This window comes from Argentina silus, assembly GCF_951799395.1.
Source record: "Argentina silus genome assembly, chromosome: 11".
Lineage (NCBI taxonomy): Eukaryota > Metazoa > Chordata > Actinopteri > Argentiniformes > Argentinidae > Argentina > Argentina silus.
Window position 1 is genome coordinate 17,806,953 of NC_139665.1, and position 13,822 is coordinate 17,820,774.

Genomic DNA, 13,822 nt, shown 5'->3' on the forward strand with positions numbered 1-13,822 from the left:
GTCACAAAGCAAAAGTCGTCTTAAACTGGATTCATAAACATGACATTGAGTTCAGTGTTCATCAGTGGCTTTCCTAGTCACCGGATCTGAAACTAATAGAACACCTTTGGTATGTGGTAGAACGGGTGATTCACAGCTTGAAAGTGCACCTGAAAAATCTGCAGGAATTGCGTGATGCAGTCATGTTTTGAGAGCAAAGGGAGGCCTTACCCAGTATTAGTATAGTGTTCCTAATAAAGTGTTCAGTGAGTGTATATGTGTTTTAATGTGTGGGAGGACTCAAAGTTGATGATGTATTTGATGTTAGAAGGTCTGCAAATTCACGTTCTCATTTGTAGTGTTAACCAAACTATCTTTAGAACATGGCTGAATCTCCCCCTGGCCAAGCAGGCCCCACTTACAGATATCTGGATGAAGTGCGTGTCAATATTACATAACAGTCAGTTAAATACTGCCTCACCCTGGCTCAGAGCAGAGAGCAGTGACTGAGCACCTTAGGCAGAGGTTTCTGTGCCAAGACTTAACACAATTAAACAGAGAAATTACTTCCTCACTAGTTGGCTCCAATCTCTTGAAAGGATTGGACAGGTAGAATTATATGGAAGTAGCTCAAAACTGCCGTAGTTCTTTAACCTATCCAGTCTCTCATAATGATAAGTGACACAGAGCAGTAATAGGCCTACAGAGGTAGAGCAGACAGCCTGTGGTCTATCTGGGTGTAGACTGTCTATGTAGTGAGTTAACACATGGAAATGCTCCTGCTGCTTGTTTTATCAAACTGCGCCTAGTGAAAGATCATTCAACATTTCTATAACTATTTTTAGAAGAGTCTAGTTTAGACAAGTGTGGTGTGTGTGTGTGTGTGTGTGTGTGTGTGTGTGTGTAGGTGGGTGAGAGAGGAAAGAAAAGAGAATAACGAGTGTCCCACCAAAACAAAAGACCCACCCACACGTGACTTTATTCCCTCGATGTTTACTCTATCACCATGGTTATGAAACAATGACGATTAGAAGAGGAATGTGAGTGAAGATGGTGAATGGGGTTACTGTAATCTTATCCTTTTGTGATTTATTCACTTACTTAGACAAATGTATTTGCTGTAAGTCAATTTGGATAAAGGCGTCTGCTAAATGCCATAAATGTAAATGTATATGTTAGGTGCAGTGCATGAACAAATTATCTGTATATGATTAAACTCGTGTTGTTTCATAACCTAGAGTCATGAACAAGTGTACTGTTCCCGACCCATCTTGATGTGTATGTGTCTTACCCTCCCTTCGACTTCTAAATGTCAGCGACCACGGGGTGTCTATTTGTGTAATATTATGAATAAACATTTAACATACAAAAATAAAATCATGTCTTCTGGTGTACGTAGTCCTGACGTCAGAGATGAATGGGACTGATGCAGAGAGAGAGAGAGAGAGAGAGAGAGAGAGAGAGAGAGAGAGAGAGAGAGAGAGAGAGAGAGAGAGAGAGAGAGAGAGAGAGAGAGAGAGAGAGAGAGAGAGAGAGAGAGAGAGAGAGAGAGAGAGAGAGAGAGAGAGAGAGAGAGAGAGATTCACACTCGGGCGCTGGAAAATAATTGCCTGACAGTTTGCAGTTGGAACAGTGAAGCAGAGAGGACGATGCTATATATTGACCAAACTGAAACATGAAGTGGTGTAGGCCACTATATTTAAGCGACGGTGTATAAGATATCTGGAAAGCTTCAGAACAGTCTGCATTGGGGGGACACAGTTTACGGACGAAACGAATGAAGCGACAGCAGCACGCTCATCAAGGATTCGGGGTTTATTCGGCGGTAAGAATCAACCTGCCGTAGTGTGTGCGTGTCATCGCATTGAAGTTCTATATATTATTACCGTAATTCCATAATAATTCAGAATAGCCGACTATAGGCTACCTTCCTTGTTTTAATGTAACACATATTATGATCACTTAGTGTTTGCGTCTCTCCAAAGGTGAAGTTGCGCTGAATGTTGCGGGTTTGTGTGGGTATTGGCTTTGGCAGCATATTGTCATATTCTGAATTACGCAGGCATCCGGTGCTGTTCTTCTGTATGTGTTGACATGGACAGAGAGCATTGTAGGCTACAGTAGCCTACATTGCAAAACTAACTCGATGTGGGTTTGTGTCCTGGCTGCTAAGTTTTATCATATACTTGTTCATATTTAAATATATTGTATATTATGGGTTACCAGGTGCACATAAGCCCCACATAAGGGGAGGCAAAGAGACAGAGTGAGAGGTATTGTATTGAACAGTGGGGCCTCTTGAACCAGGGAACCTGCTTCTCTGGCCTAGCTCATTACCTGGCCCATAAAGGTGCACACTTCTTGGCAGTAGGATGCTCACTTAACGGGAGGCTACACTCATCATACCAATGGGAGCCTGTCTTCTATCCAGTCCTGTCATCCAGCTCATGTTGTGGAGAATAGATCGGATGAGAGATCTATTGGGATCAGACCTTGACCCTTCATAGCACACCATGTGCTGCGGCTGGTTCTGCTAACAGGGAAATCAATAGGTGACCAGCTACGGGTACAGTTACACAACCCCTCTGTCTGTCTGTCTGTCTGTCTGTCTGTCTGCCTGGTTGGTTGGATTGTGTTTTCACCTCGGATGAGACTGTTTTGATTGAGAGCCTTGTGATTGGTCCGATAGGCGGCTGCATCACAATAGTCCTTTAATACTCGATGATGAGGTAGCGCCAGTTGATCTTAAGGTGATTGGCGGCATGTTGGGGCTTATCAGATCACTCACCTGTCACAGCACAATCCTATTACAGCAAGCCTGAGACTGCACAGCCGAGTCTGTTCTGATCTTCTATACGATGCTCTATTTTCAGCCTGACAGGTTGGCGGGATACCTGTAGGTTGTGATGACTGACGCATGGTAAGTCTGTCATGCTGTAGATTGGTAGGGAGGTGAGAGAGAGAAGGAAGTGGGGGAAGAGAGAAATAAAGGCAGAGAGAGAGAAAGAGATAGTGTGTGTGTATATATATATATATATATATATATATATATATATATATTTATATACACACACACACACACACAAACTCAATTTCCTTGTTAAAAGAAGAAGTAAAGAAGCTAGTTTGCGAGGTGGTTGTTTTAGAGGTGGGTTTTCTTCCAGATATTGTGACCATACAGGTGATAGTGTTAGGTGTTTCCATACCTACTGTCTGTGTGTGTTTCCATGCTACAGTAGAGCACACGCCTCAGTGAGAGTCACCTGTCAGGAATGTTCCTGGAAGCGGTTGTGTCTCTGCCTGTGTGTTCTTGGCATCGGGGCAGGCACTCTGGTAAGGAGCACCATGCCTATCTGGCAGGGGTGTTGCGTAACGAGGTATGTGTAGCAGTACAGCTACCCTCAGGTGAACTGCCCTAGAGCACTGACTAGGAGTCTGTCACGTATTTACTCAACGTGTATGCCTGCCTGAAATGGTGCTCTCTCTCTCTCTGTCTTTCTCTCTCTCTCTATCTCTCTCCCTTCTCTATCTTTCACTCTCTCCTTCCCTCCTACAGGGCTGAAGGGCAGTCTACACCATGGGTTTCTGGTAATTAGCAGACGTACTGCGGTAGAGCTGAATACTACTCTTCTCCTGAGTGCACTTGCCTTCCAGTCCTTCAGGGGTCTCCACCCCTAAACCCTTACAACCACTGGCCATCTACCCAGCTCAGGCAGTTCCTCGGGGTGAAGTTACCTGTTGTCACAGATCAAGGACCAGTTACCCTGCCTCAATCCTTAACTTCACCATAAGCAGGAAATGGAAAACTGACCTCAGATCAGCGGACTAGAAGCAGCCTCTTCCTACTCCCCAGCAGCCATGGCGGGGTTCAAAAGAGGTCACGATGGAAAGATCGCTGGTCTATATGACCTGGACAAGACTCTGGGACGTGGACACTTCGCTGTGGTCAAACTAGCCCGCCATGTGTTCACCGGAGAGAAGGTATTTTTTTGCCGGTTGTGTCTTTGCTGCGTAATCAGATCTGGACCCTGAGGTCTGCAGCACTGCTGGTTTTCCTTTCTCCCTGCTGACTGATGGATTGCTGTCATGTCATTGATTGGCCCTGAGAGAGAATCCATTCACTATCCCAGCTCTTAATCAGTCCCTGAGTAGAGGGGATGGATGAAAACCAGCAGTGCTATAATAATGTATTATTATAATGATATTGATGATGATGATGCTGAGGATGTTACTGATGACCATGATGATGATAATGATGATGATGATAAGTAACATTGACGGTGTTATTTCATTACCATTAAAGGTGGCTGTGAAGGTGATTGACAAGACCAAGCTGGACCCTGTTGCTAGGGGACACCTGTTCCAGGAGGTGCGGTGTATGAAGTTGGTGCAGCACCCTAACGTTGTGCGGCTGTATGAGGTCATCGACACGGCAACCAAACTCTACCTCATCCTGGAGCTGGGAGACGGAGGGGACATGTACGACTGTATTATGAAACATGATGGAGGCCTCAGCGAAGAGGTGTGTGTGTGTGTGTGTGTGCCTGTGTGTGTGTGCCTGTGTGTGTGTGCCTGTGTGTGTGTGCCTGTGTGTGTGTGCCTGTGTGTGTGTGCCTGTGTGTGTGTGCCTGTGTGTGTGTGCGCGTGTGTGTGTGTGCCTGTGTGTGTGTGCCTGTGTGTGTGTGCCTGTGTGTGTGCCTGTGTGTGTGTGCCCGTGTGTGTGTGCCCGTGTGTGTGTGCCCGTGTGTGTGTGTGTGTCATAAAAAAGTCATATTTTATGTGAGTATTGTTCCCTTGTTGGAATTCATGAATTTGGTCAATTGATTTTTGTAGATGTTCCCCTCTACCAGGTGGCCAAGTGTTACTTTGCCCAGATCGTCCACGCCATCTCCTACTGCCACCGGCTGCATGTGGTGCACAGGGACCTGAAGCCAGAGAATGTGGTGTTCTTTGAGAAGCAGGGCCTGGTCAAACTCACTGACTTCGGCTTCAGTAACAAGTTCCAACCTGGGAAGAAACTCAACACCTCCTGTGGCTCTCTGGCCTACTCTGCTCCAGAAATACTTCTGGGAGATGAATACGATGCTCCTGCCGTAGGTGAGCGTGTGCCCGTGTGTGTGCCCGTGTGTGCCCGTGTGTGCCCGTGTGTGCCCGTGTGTGCCCGTGTGTGTGTGTGTGTGTGTGTGTGTGTGTGTGTGTGTGTGTGTGTGTGTGTGTGTGCATGCGCTCGAGTGCTCAGGGACTGATTTTGGACAGGGCAATAGTGATTTATCAACAGTGGCAGGTAGTTATTACAATCTTTATTTCAGTTAGATTGGGACAGACTGCTGTGTGTCTGTGTCTGTGTCTGTGTCTGTGTCTGTGTCTGTGTCTGTGTCTGTGTCTGTGTCTGTGTCTGTGTCTGTGTCTGTGTCACCCAGCCTGGGTGGGTGGGTGAGTTTATGTGTGTGTGCTGTACTATATTGTTCTCAGCCAGAGTCCATAATCCAGTGTGTGTTCTTCTCAGCAATGGGAACGGCATGTACAGTACTTTACCACTCCCACTTTACTACACACACACACACACACACTCTCAGTATGACTGATGGCCTAGTCAGAGGATCTATAAAGACTTATATATACAGCTAGCAGACACACTGGCACCCTTATCAGCCTGCTGCTACAGTGAGAGGTGGTTCAGGGTTTAACAGGTTATTATGGTATGCCTTCAGAGGGCCTAGACTAGTTTGACTCTATGGTGTTGAGGTCACTAGCACTTGTTGTAATCACTGGCATTGTTATTGCTGGAGTTGGTACTGCAACACTTTATTTATATGGTGGTTTTCATGCTTATAAACAACAAAGCTTATACATGTTGTTATTATACATGTTGTCTTACCTGTAAACATTGTGGCCTGGATACTCTAACCCTGTCCCAGTTGTTAAGATGACAAAGTTACCATACTAAAGCTATGCAGGGATGCATATTAAGACATGGATACTTATTCCGTCTGTCCCTAAAGGTGGGGAGAATCGCTTCTTACTGTGATTATTTTTCCCATTAACAGCATTGAAAGCCGTAGTGTCTCGGTCAGCATAATATGAAATCCTCTATCAATTCACAGTGGAATTGGTCCCCCCCCCCCCCCTCCCCCTCCTCCCCCCCCCCCTCTTCTGATAGTGTTGCACTGAGCTCTCACAGTCACTACCCATCGATCCTCCCTGAGCCAAAGCACAGGAGGAGTAAATGAAAAAGTAATGGAAATGAAATGAAAAGGGGAGAAACAAGACACAGACAGACAGAGAGAGAGAGAGAGAGAGAGAGAGAGGAGACACAAGGCCAGTTTTTTTCTCCTCTTTCCTTGCTACTGCTCTCTTTTTTTCTCCCTCTCTTTTATGCAGAGCGGATGACCTGAGTAATAGCCTTTTTGTTGTTTAATTGTGTGTGTGTGTGTGTGGGTGTGTGTGGGTGTGTGTGTGGGTGTGTGTTTGGGGAGGGGGATAGCGAAACCTGCTCTGCCCTGCAGTCATTGGCTGGCTCTAGATGCCTGAGGTTATCTGTCCCTTAATATCCTGTCTGAGTACTTGACCCAGATTTTAAATGAGGTGCGCGCTGGAGCGCGCACATGCATTGAGTGTGTGTGTTTGTGTGTGTTTTCCTGTCCTGCTTCAATTATTTCAGCTGATAAGATTTTGATAGCAGCTGTTAGTATTATTCATTGTGTGAGAATGTGATTGACAGGAGCTGTGTGTTGGACAAGGTAAGACGCAGGTGATGTTTATTGCTAGATCAGAATAAGCTTATTCCCTGGATCACACTGGCTTTGAGGTAATAGGGCCGGGGATCGCTGTTGCCAAGGTGATACCTGCGGGAGAGGTGTGCCAAGTGGCACAGTGCCTGCGTGCTGGTTGGCTGCAGAGATAAAGGGGCGTTCTTCTCTGAGCTACATGTCTTTGCAAGCCTCCCCTTCACATGGCGATGAGATGACTGGGCGTGGGGAGCAGGTTGTGTCTTAACACCAGGCCCTAGGAGGAGCACGATTGTATTGGGGAGCAGATTGTGTCTTAACACCAGGCCCTAGGACGAGCACGATTGTATTGGGGAGCAGATTGTGTCTTAACACCAGGCCTTTAGAGGAGCACGATTGTTATGGGGAGCAGATTGTGTCTTAACACCAGGCCTTTAGAAGAGCATGATTGTTATGGGGAGCAGGTTGTGTCTTAACACCAGGCCTTTAGAAGAGCATGATTGTTATGGGGAGCAGGTTGTGTCTTAACACCAGGCCTTTAGAAGAGGGTTAGGGACAGCTGTTCCATTGATAGCCATTTCACCACTAATGACACAGATGCTGTGACAAGTGTTGCATTCAAATATAGCTATCCAGGAAATGGTCAGCTAGCTGCTTTTTAGGTGACGATTTCCTTCAGTCGTTAACTGGTTTATAAATAAAGTTATCCAGGAGGTTGGTGGTCCTCTGACGAGGTAATGAGGGACTGGGGTCGCTGTTGCTAGGATACATTGGACTGTGAGGATGACGACTGCGTTAATTTCCTTCGGCTGCAACATTAGATTCTCCCTCAGCAATAACAGTATATACTCCACATAAACCCAGCGTAAACCTGTATATCAAACAGGGGAGGCTGGTGGAGGTAGAAAGGTAGTGGTTCTCTGTGGCTCAGTTGGTAGAGCATGGCGCTGACAACGCTTAGGTTGTGGGTTCGATTCCTGCTGGGACCATATATAGTGAATAATGGTTACACTCACTGCAATGTTAATAACTTTGGATAAAAGCGTTGGCTAAATGGCATATATCATTATATATAATGTAAATTCGAGGACAGGCTCATTGTAATGCATCCCAATGATCCCGTCCTCCGATTTCTACCTCCACCAGCCTCCCTTGATTGATATCCCTGATATCAAATGACATTACATCTTTATTAAACTGCATTTCGTTGTCTCTGTACTTGTACTCTGCACAATGACAATACAGTTGAATCTAATCAACACCTGCTCACATCAAAAGCTTTGCAACTCCTTCATAGATACTGACTACAGATGACACGCATACAGTTGACCTTTAGACTTCCCCAACGTTGCAAATGAGTGAATGAACATTAAAAAAAAAAAACTGCACCTTCAAACTGCACCTAGAAATCAATAGCTGTGTCTCTGGCCTATACTACGGAGAATACTCTAGAACGCTGTGGAAAAATGGCTCTTCTGTTAAGTGGCTGTTCTGACCATGATAATGTTTCCATATATAATTAGACATGTGGGGGCTTTGAAGGGTGAACACATTAACCCACTTTCTGTGTGTGTGTGTGTGTGTGTGTGTGTGTGTGTGTGTGTGTGTGTGTGTGTGTGTGTGTGTGTGTGTGTGTGTGTGTGTGTGTGTGTGTGTGTGTGTGTGTGTGTGTGTGTGTGTGTGTGTGTGTGTGTGTGCGCGCGTGTGTGTGCGCGCGCGCGCGCCGGCAGCAGTACAATGTTTCATCCTTGGTCTGGCAGATGTGTCCTAGGATAGTGTATTTATGGAAATGTTCTGGTCAAATGTGATTCATGCTTCATTTGAATAGGAAGAGGTTTTAGTTATTTAGGTCAGTGGAATGAAGCAGACAAAAAAACACAGCGTTATTTTCCCTCTTTTTCTTAGTCTGCCTGTCATTCTTCATCACTCATTCTTTACTCTTTTTTCTTTTACTCATTCTTTCCGTCACTCTATTTCTCATTCTCTTCATCCACAGTTCACCTTATGCTAGCTACTGCTATATAATGATAGACTGACCTTTCGCTCTCATTTCTCTCTTTCTCTTTCTCTTTCTCTTTCTTTCTTTCTCTCTCTCTCTCTCTCTCTCTCGCTTGCTCTCTCTCTCTCTAGATATCTGGAGTCTGGGGGTGATTCTGTTCATGTTAGTGTGTGGGCAGCCCCCCTTTCAGGAGACCAACGACAGCGAGACCCTCACCATGATCATGGACTGCAAATACACAGTACCCTCACACATCTCCCCAGCCTGCATAGAGTGAGTCACACACACACACACACACACACACACACACACACACACACCGTTTGAGAGTACTCTGCAGGTGCTGCATATTTCATGTTGATAGATGTGTGTGAAGAGAGAAAGTGGAGAGGGGGAGAGAGGGATAGTGGAGGGAGAGAAAGAGAGAGTAGCCCTCTCCACTCCTCCTCTCTCTGTCCTGCTTTTCTCTCTACTGCAGCCAGATGTGGCAGCAGAGATGCAGTGCTGGGCTGTGTTAAGTGTATCTGATGGATCCATTAGAAAGTGTCTATTTTTAACCGTGTGCTGCTGCCGCTGCTAAGTTACACTGAAGCAGAGAGTATACAAAGAAAGAGGCTGGTGGAGGTAGAAATCGGAGGACGGGCTCATTGTAACGCAGGGAATGGTATCAAACACGTTTCGATACCAATTCATCATTCTATTCCATGCATTACAATGAGCAGGTCCTCCACTGCAGCTTCTGTATACAGAGACAAACCAGGCAGCCAGCAGTGTAACACACACTAGTACATGCAGGTCTTACTGTACTTCTATTGGATGTTCAAGGCACTATTGCTCACAGACTTATTTACATAGAGGAATAAACGACATGACTTTCTTTCTCTTTCTCTCTCTTTCTCTCTCTTTCTCTCTCCAGTCTGATAGGCCATATGCTGCAGAGGGACCCGAAGAGGCGGGCCTCGCTCGAGCTGATCGAGGGACATGATTGGCTTCAGGGTGTCGACCCCTCTCCTGCCACCAAGCTGACCACGCCCCTCGTGTCACACAGGAGCCTATCAGAGGAGGAGCACGGCGGCATCATCCAACGCATGGTGCTGGGGGCCATCGCAGACCAAGAGACCGTCACAGAGTAAGATACACACACACACACACACACACACACACACACACATCATATACTGTACACTAGCTCTATCATTAGCTAGGAATTATCTCTGAATCTCTGGCCTCACACGTCGGTACATCTGGTGCCACGTTTAATTGATTCCTCCCGCCGTCATCCGTTTATTTGTCATTAGCACCCCTGAGAGCTCTGTGCCTGATCTCCAGCTGGTGCAACACTAAATTGGTTCCCCTCCCCTGTCATCGCCGTCTGATTCACTGTAATGTTCGCTGTGTGTGTGTGTGTGTGTGTGTGTGTGTGTGTGTGTTTGTAGCATTTGCAGCATTTGCATTTGCAGAACATTTGCAGTAAACGCATGCGTTATTTCTCTCTCTCTCTCTCTCTCCCTCTCTCTCTCTCTCTGCAGAGCCCTGGAGTCTGATCAGTATAACCACATCACAGCTACTTATTACCTGCTGGCGGAGAGGACACTGAGGGAGAGGCAGGAGAGAGAGCTGCACAGCCAGACACGATCAGCCAGCCCCAGTAACATAAAGGCCCAGTTCAGGTACCACACACACACACACACACACACACACACACACAGACGAATGCACACACACACACACACACACACACTCAGCGTGTTGACTTGCAGGGCTGTATATCTGTCAATTGGCACAGCGGAGTCCAAGGGAGCGACAGACAGACAGACAGAGAGGGAGGGAAAGAGAGAGAGGAAGATGGAGGGAAGCTGTCACTGCAAATAAACAAGCAGAGAGAGGGAGTGGAGGGGAGGGGAGGAGAGGAGAGAGTGGGAGACACAGAAAGAGGGGGGGGGGGGGGGGGGGGGGTCAGGAAGGGTTAACAAGAGGCATAGTAAGAGGTGTTCAGAATTCTAAATCAACCCCCCTGCGTCTACTTGAACCTGGCCTTCCCTCTGTGTTGGTAAAAGTCCCTCTCAACCTGTGTGTGTGTGTGTGTGTGTGACCCTCTCCAGACAGTCATGGCCTACGAGGGTGGACGTGCACCAGGACATGGGCGACGGTTTGGGGGGGCCCTCCATCTCCCACCCCGGGGGTCCCCAGTCCCCCGCCCGCAGTGCTGAGAGCCTTCACAACAGCCCTCGGCCCAAAACAGCCCTGCTGAATCAGAGATACCAAGACAGTCATACACTCCCCTCACACACACTCCCCACATCACACACACTGCCCCCTGTAGGGCTCTCCCTGTCACTACAGACTGCCAGACAGAAACAGTCGAGGGGGCTCAGGCCCCCAGTCAACCCCCACTCCAACCCCCTCAGACTGGGTAGCCTGGCGCCAGCGGCCTCCTCTAAGCCACGGAGCCCCTGTCTGTTCAGTGTGAACGAGGATGAGGAGGAGGAAGAGGAGTGTTCCTCTTCTTCTGCCCTCGTTGCCCAGGTGGTGCTTCGGCGTAAAGCTGTCTCCTCCTCCTCCTCTTCTTCTTCGGCTTCTTCATCCTCTTCTGTGACCAACCGGCTGGCGTCTCGTAAGAGCGCTCCTGTCCTCAACCAGATACATGAAGAGGAAAGAGAGGAGGAAGGAGAGAAAGAGGAGAGTGGGCTCAAACCAGAGCAGCAACAGGCTCTCCCATCCAAGCCCACCCTCATTTTCAACTCCAACATGAACACAACAAATATGTTGTCGTCAGGCGTGTCCTCCCCGACAACTGTTGCTAAGGCAGCAGAGATGACTACCACGGCAGCGACGGTTACCATGGCGTCCCCGGGCTCAGAGACGAGTGACGACGACTCCGATAGCCACCGGAAAAGACAACTGGACACGGACAGGGACACGGCAACCGATGCCAACGGCAACAAGCGGGGGAGGGACAGGAGTCCTTCTGAGGGAGGGAGACGGGGTGGAAGAGGGGAGACAGGACAAGGCAGCCCCTCTAGCTGTTCCAGGGGTGGAGGAGGGGGAAACGAGGGAGTAGGGAGAGGGGGAGACAGAGGGGGAGATAAAGGGGTGACAGGGCAGGGCAGTCCGTCTTGCTGTGCCACTGGGATGGGTGGAAGAGATAGAGATGGAGGAGGGAAGACAAGGGTAGACAGAGAGGGAGGCAGTCCTGGGACAGGGGTGGGACAGGTGAGGGGCTCGGCCAAATCAGCCAGCGGACTGGTTGAGAGCCTGAAGCTCATGAGCCTGTGTTTGAGCTCCCAGTTCCACAGCCTAACGGGGGGAGGAGGGGGAGGCAGCGGGGGAGGCACAGACCTCCAGGACCGGCCCATGTGGAGAATGTGTATGGGGGGCTCCACGGGGAGTCTGGATAAGGTTTCCCTCCTGGGGGGACCGTCACCCAGAGGTAACCTCCATCAGGCCCCCTTTGACCCTCTCTCCGACCCCCTCTTGGAGGCTCCGTGCTCGGGCACGCTGAGGCTGGGTGAGCTGGACCTGGCCAGAGAGAACCACAGAAACCTGAAGAACCGGGTGCTGCAGATGCCTCTGAGTGATAAGACTCTGTCAGTCAATATACACAGGGGCCCAAAAGAGGGCCTGCTCTGTACCCCTACAGCACACAGCTGCTGTCAGGTCATCTAAAGTACTAAATCTACCATCCTCTATCTCTCACCTCCACTCCTCTCTTCTCTTCCTCTCTCTTGTCTTCCTCCTCCTCACCTCCTAATCTCTACCATCCTCTAACTCTCCTTCTCACAACTAGTCCTCCTCTCTTCTCTTTCTCTTTCTCCTCCTCTTTCATCCTCTAGCTCTCTCCTCCTCACCCTCTTTTCTCATCTCCTCTCTTATTCCCTCTTCCCTCTCTCCCTCCTTCCTTGCCTAACCTCTGCCATACTCTCTGAAACCAGGAATCCCTCTTGCCTTTGCATTTTTATTTAGGCACAGAACCGCGCTGTGAGTTTAGATCCATACTGTATGTTCTCTTTAATTTCTACCTCTTAAAAGCACTTTGGAGAATCTCCTTTCTGCTGACCCTGCACACCTGCAGAAAGGGACTGGGTCTGGAGAGAGAGGGAATAGGGGGTTTAGACTAACTAGTCTTTCCATACAGTACCTGTTTCCCCCAGGTCTAAATCACACACTCACTTAAAGGGAAAACAACAGTAGTCACCACAGCTCTCCAGAGGTTCAGTTTCAACAGTCCTACTCTGAATAAGAAAGGGAGTGAGAGAAGACTCTCAGGCTGAGATGGAAGAAGGATAGTTACTTGACGTTGCACAATGACAATCTTTAGTTTACTACAGTCCCACATGCCCCTCTTATTTAAGCTTGCAGATGTACAGTATATTAATATTTTTAGCCCATTGCACATACACACATGAACACTCTCATGGTATCATAAGAGTGGTATCATCTTCTCGTATCCCTTTTATTTTCTTGTTTTTAAGGGATTTTAGTTTTTTATCTTGTTGATTTTCCTTTTTAAGGTAAATCGTTTGGGCCATGACATTCATATTGCAGGGTTTTGTGCTGACTGGAACAGTAAGATAAGGGGATATGACTGTCATGTTATGAATTGAATTAGGAGTTGGACCACAGACTCAGTCCAACAGCTACACATCTATAGTTAAAGATACCATAAGAATACCATGGGGGCATTGGCAATACAGTATGTTACAGTTACATGGTATTGTGTGGTATTTCACAGTCTCAGTTTAGTATTGTGAACATGCACTGCAGTCTTCAACAGAAAATAACCACATGCTCGTCAACTCTCAACAAAGTTATAGCAGACTTTGTAAATATGTGTAAATATAAAGTGGTACTTCTCGTGGTGCTTCTATAGGTAGTAGTACTCACTGTAGAGCTGTTGAGTTCTAGTTAGACCCTGACTACTAGATCCCCATAGATCACTATTGTCCCCCTTTGCTCCTGGAGGGCTGCAGTGTTCACAGGCTTTCGTTCCAGTCCAGCACTAACACCTCACAACAGGACCTTGATTAGCTGAAACAGGTGTGGAACCAAAACTGGGCTGGAACCAAACCATGCACTCAAACCAGTCGTTCTCCAGGACCATGGTGGTTGACCACTG

General features: G+C 47.7%; 1 pseudogene across 1 annotated transcript in view; it reads left to right on the forward strand.

The window, feature by feature from the left end:
* The first annotated feature begins 1,551 nt into the window (after window positions 1-1,551).
* Window positions 1,552-13,822, forward strand: part of LOC310812224 (SNF-related serine/threonine-protein kinase-like) — a 12,617-nt pseudogene continuing 346 nt past the window's right edge. The window contains exons 1-9 of the transcript XR_014555100.1: window positions 1,552-1,804; window positions 3,536-3,960; window positions 4,283-4,501; window positions 4,830-5,076; window positions 8,838-8,979; window positions 9,623-9,835; window positions 10,236-10,376; window positions 10,809-11,668; window positions 11,856-13,822. The exon at window positions 11,856-13,822 is cut by the window's right edge and continues 346 nt beyond it. The product of XR_014555100.1 is annotated as an SNF-related serine/threonine-protein kinase-like (transcript). The remainder of the gene's footprint in view (window positions 1,805-3,535; window positions 3,961-4,282; window positions 4,502-4,829; window positions 5,077-8,837; window positions 8,980-9,622; window positions 9,836-10,235; window positions 10,377-10,808; window positions 11,669-11,855) is intronic.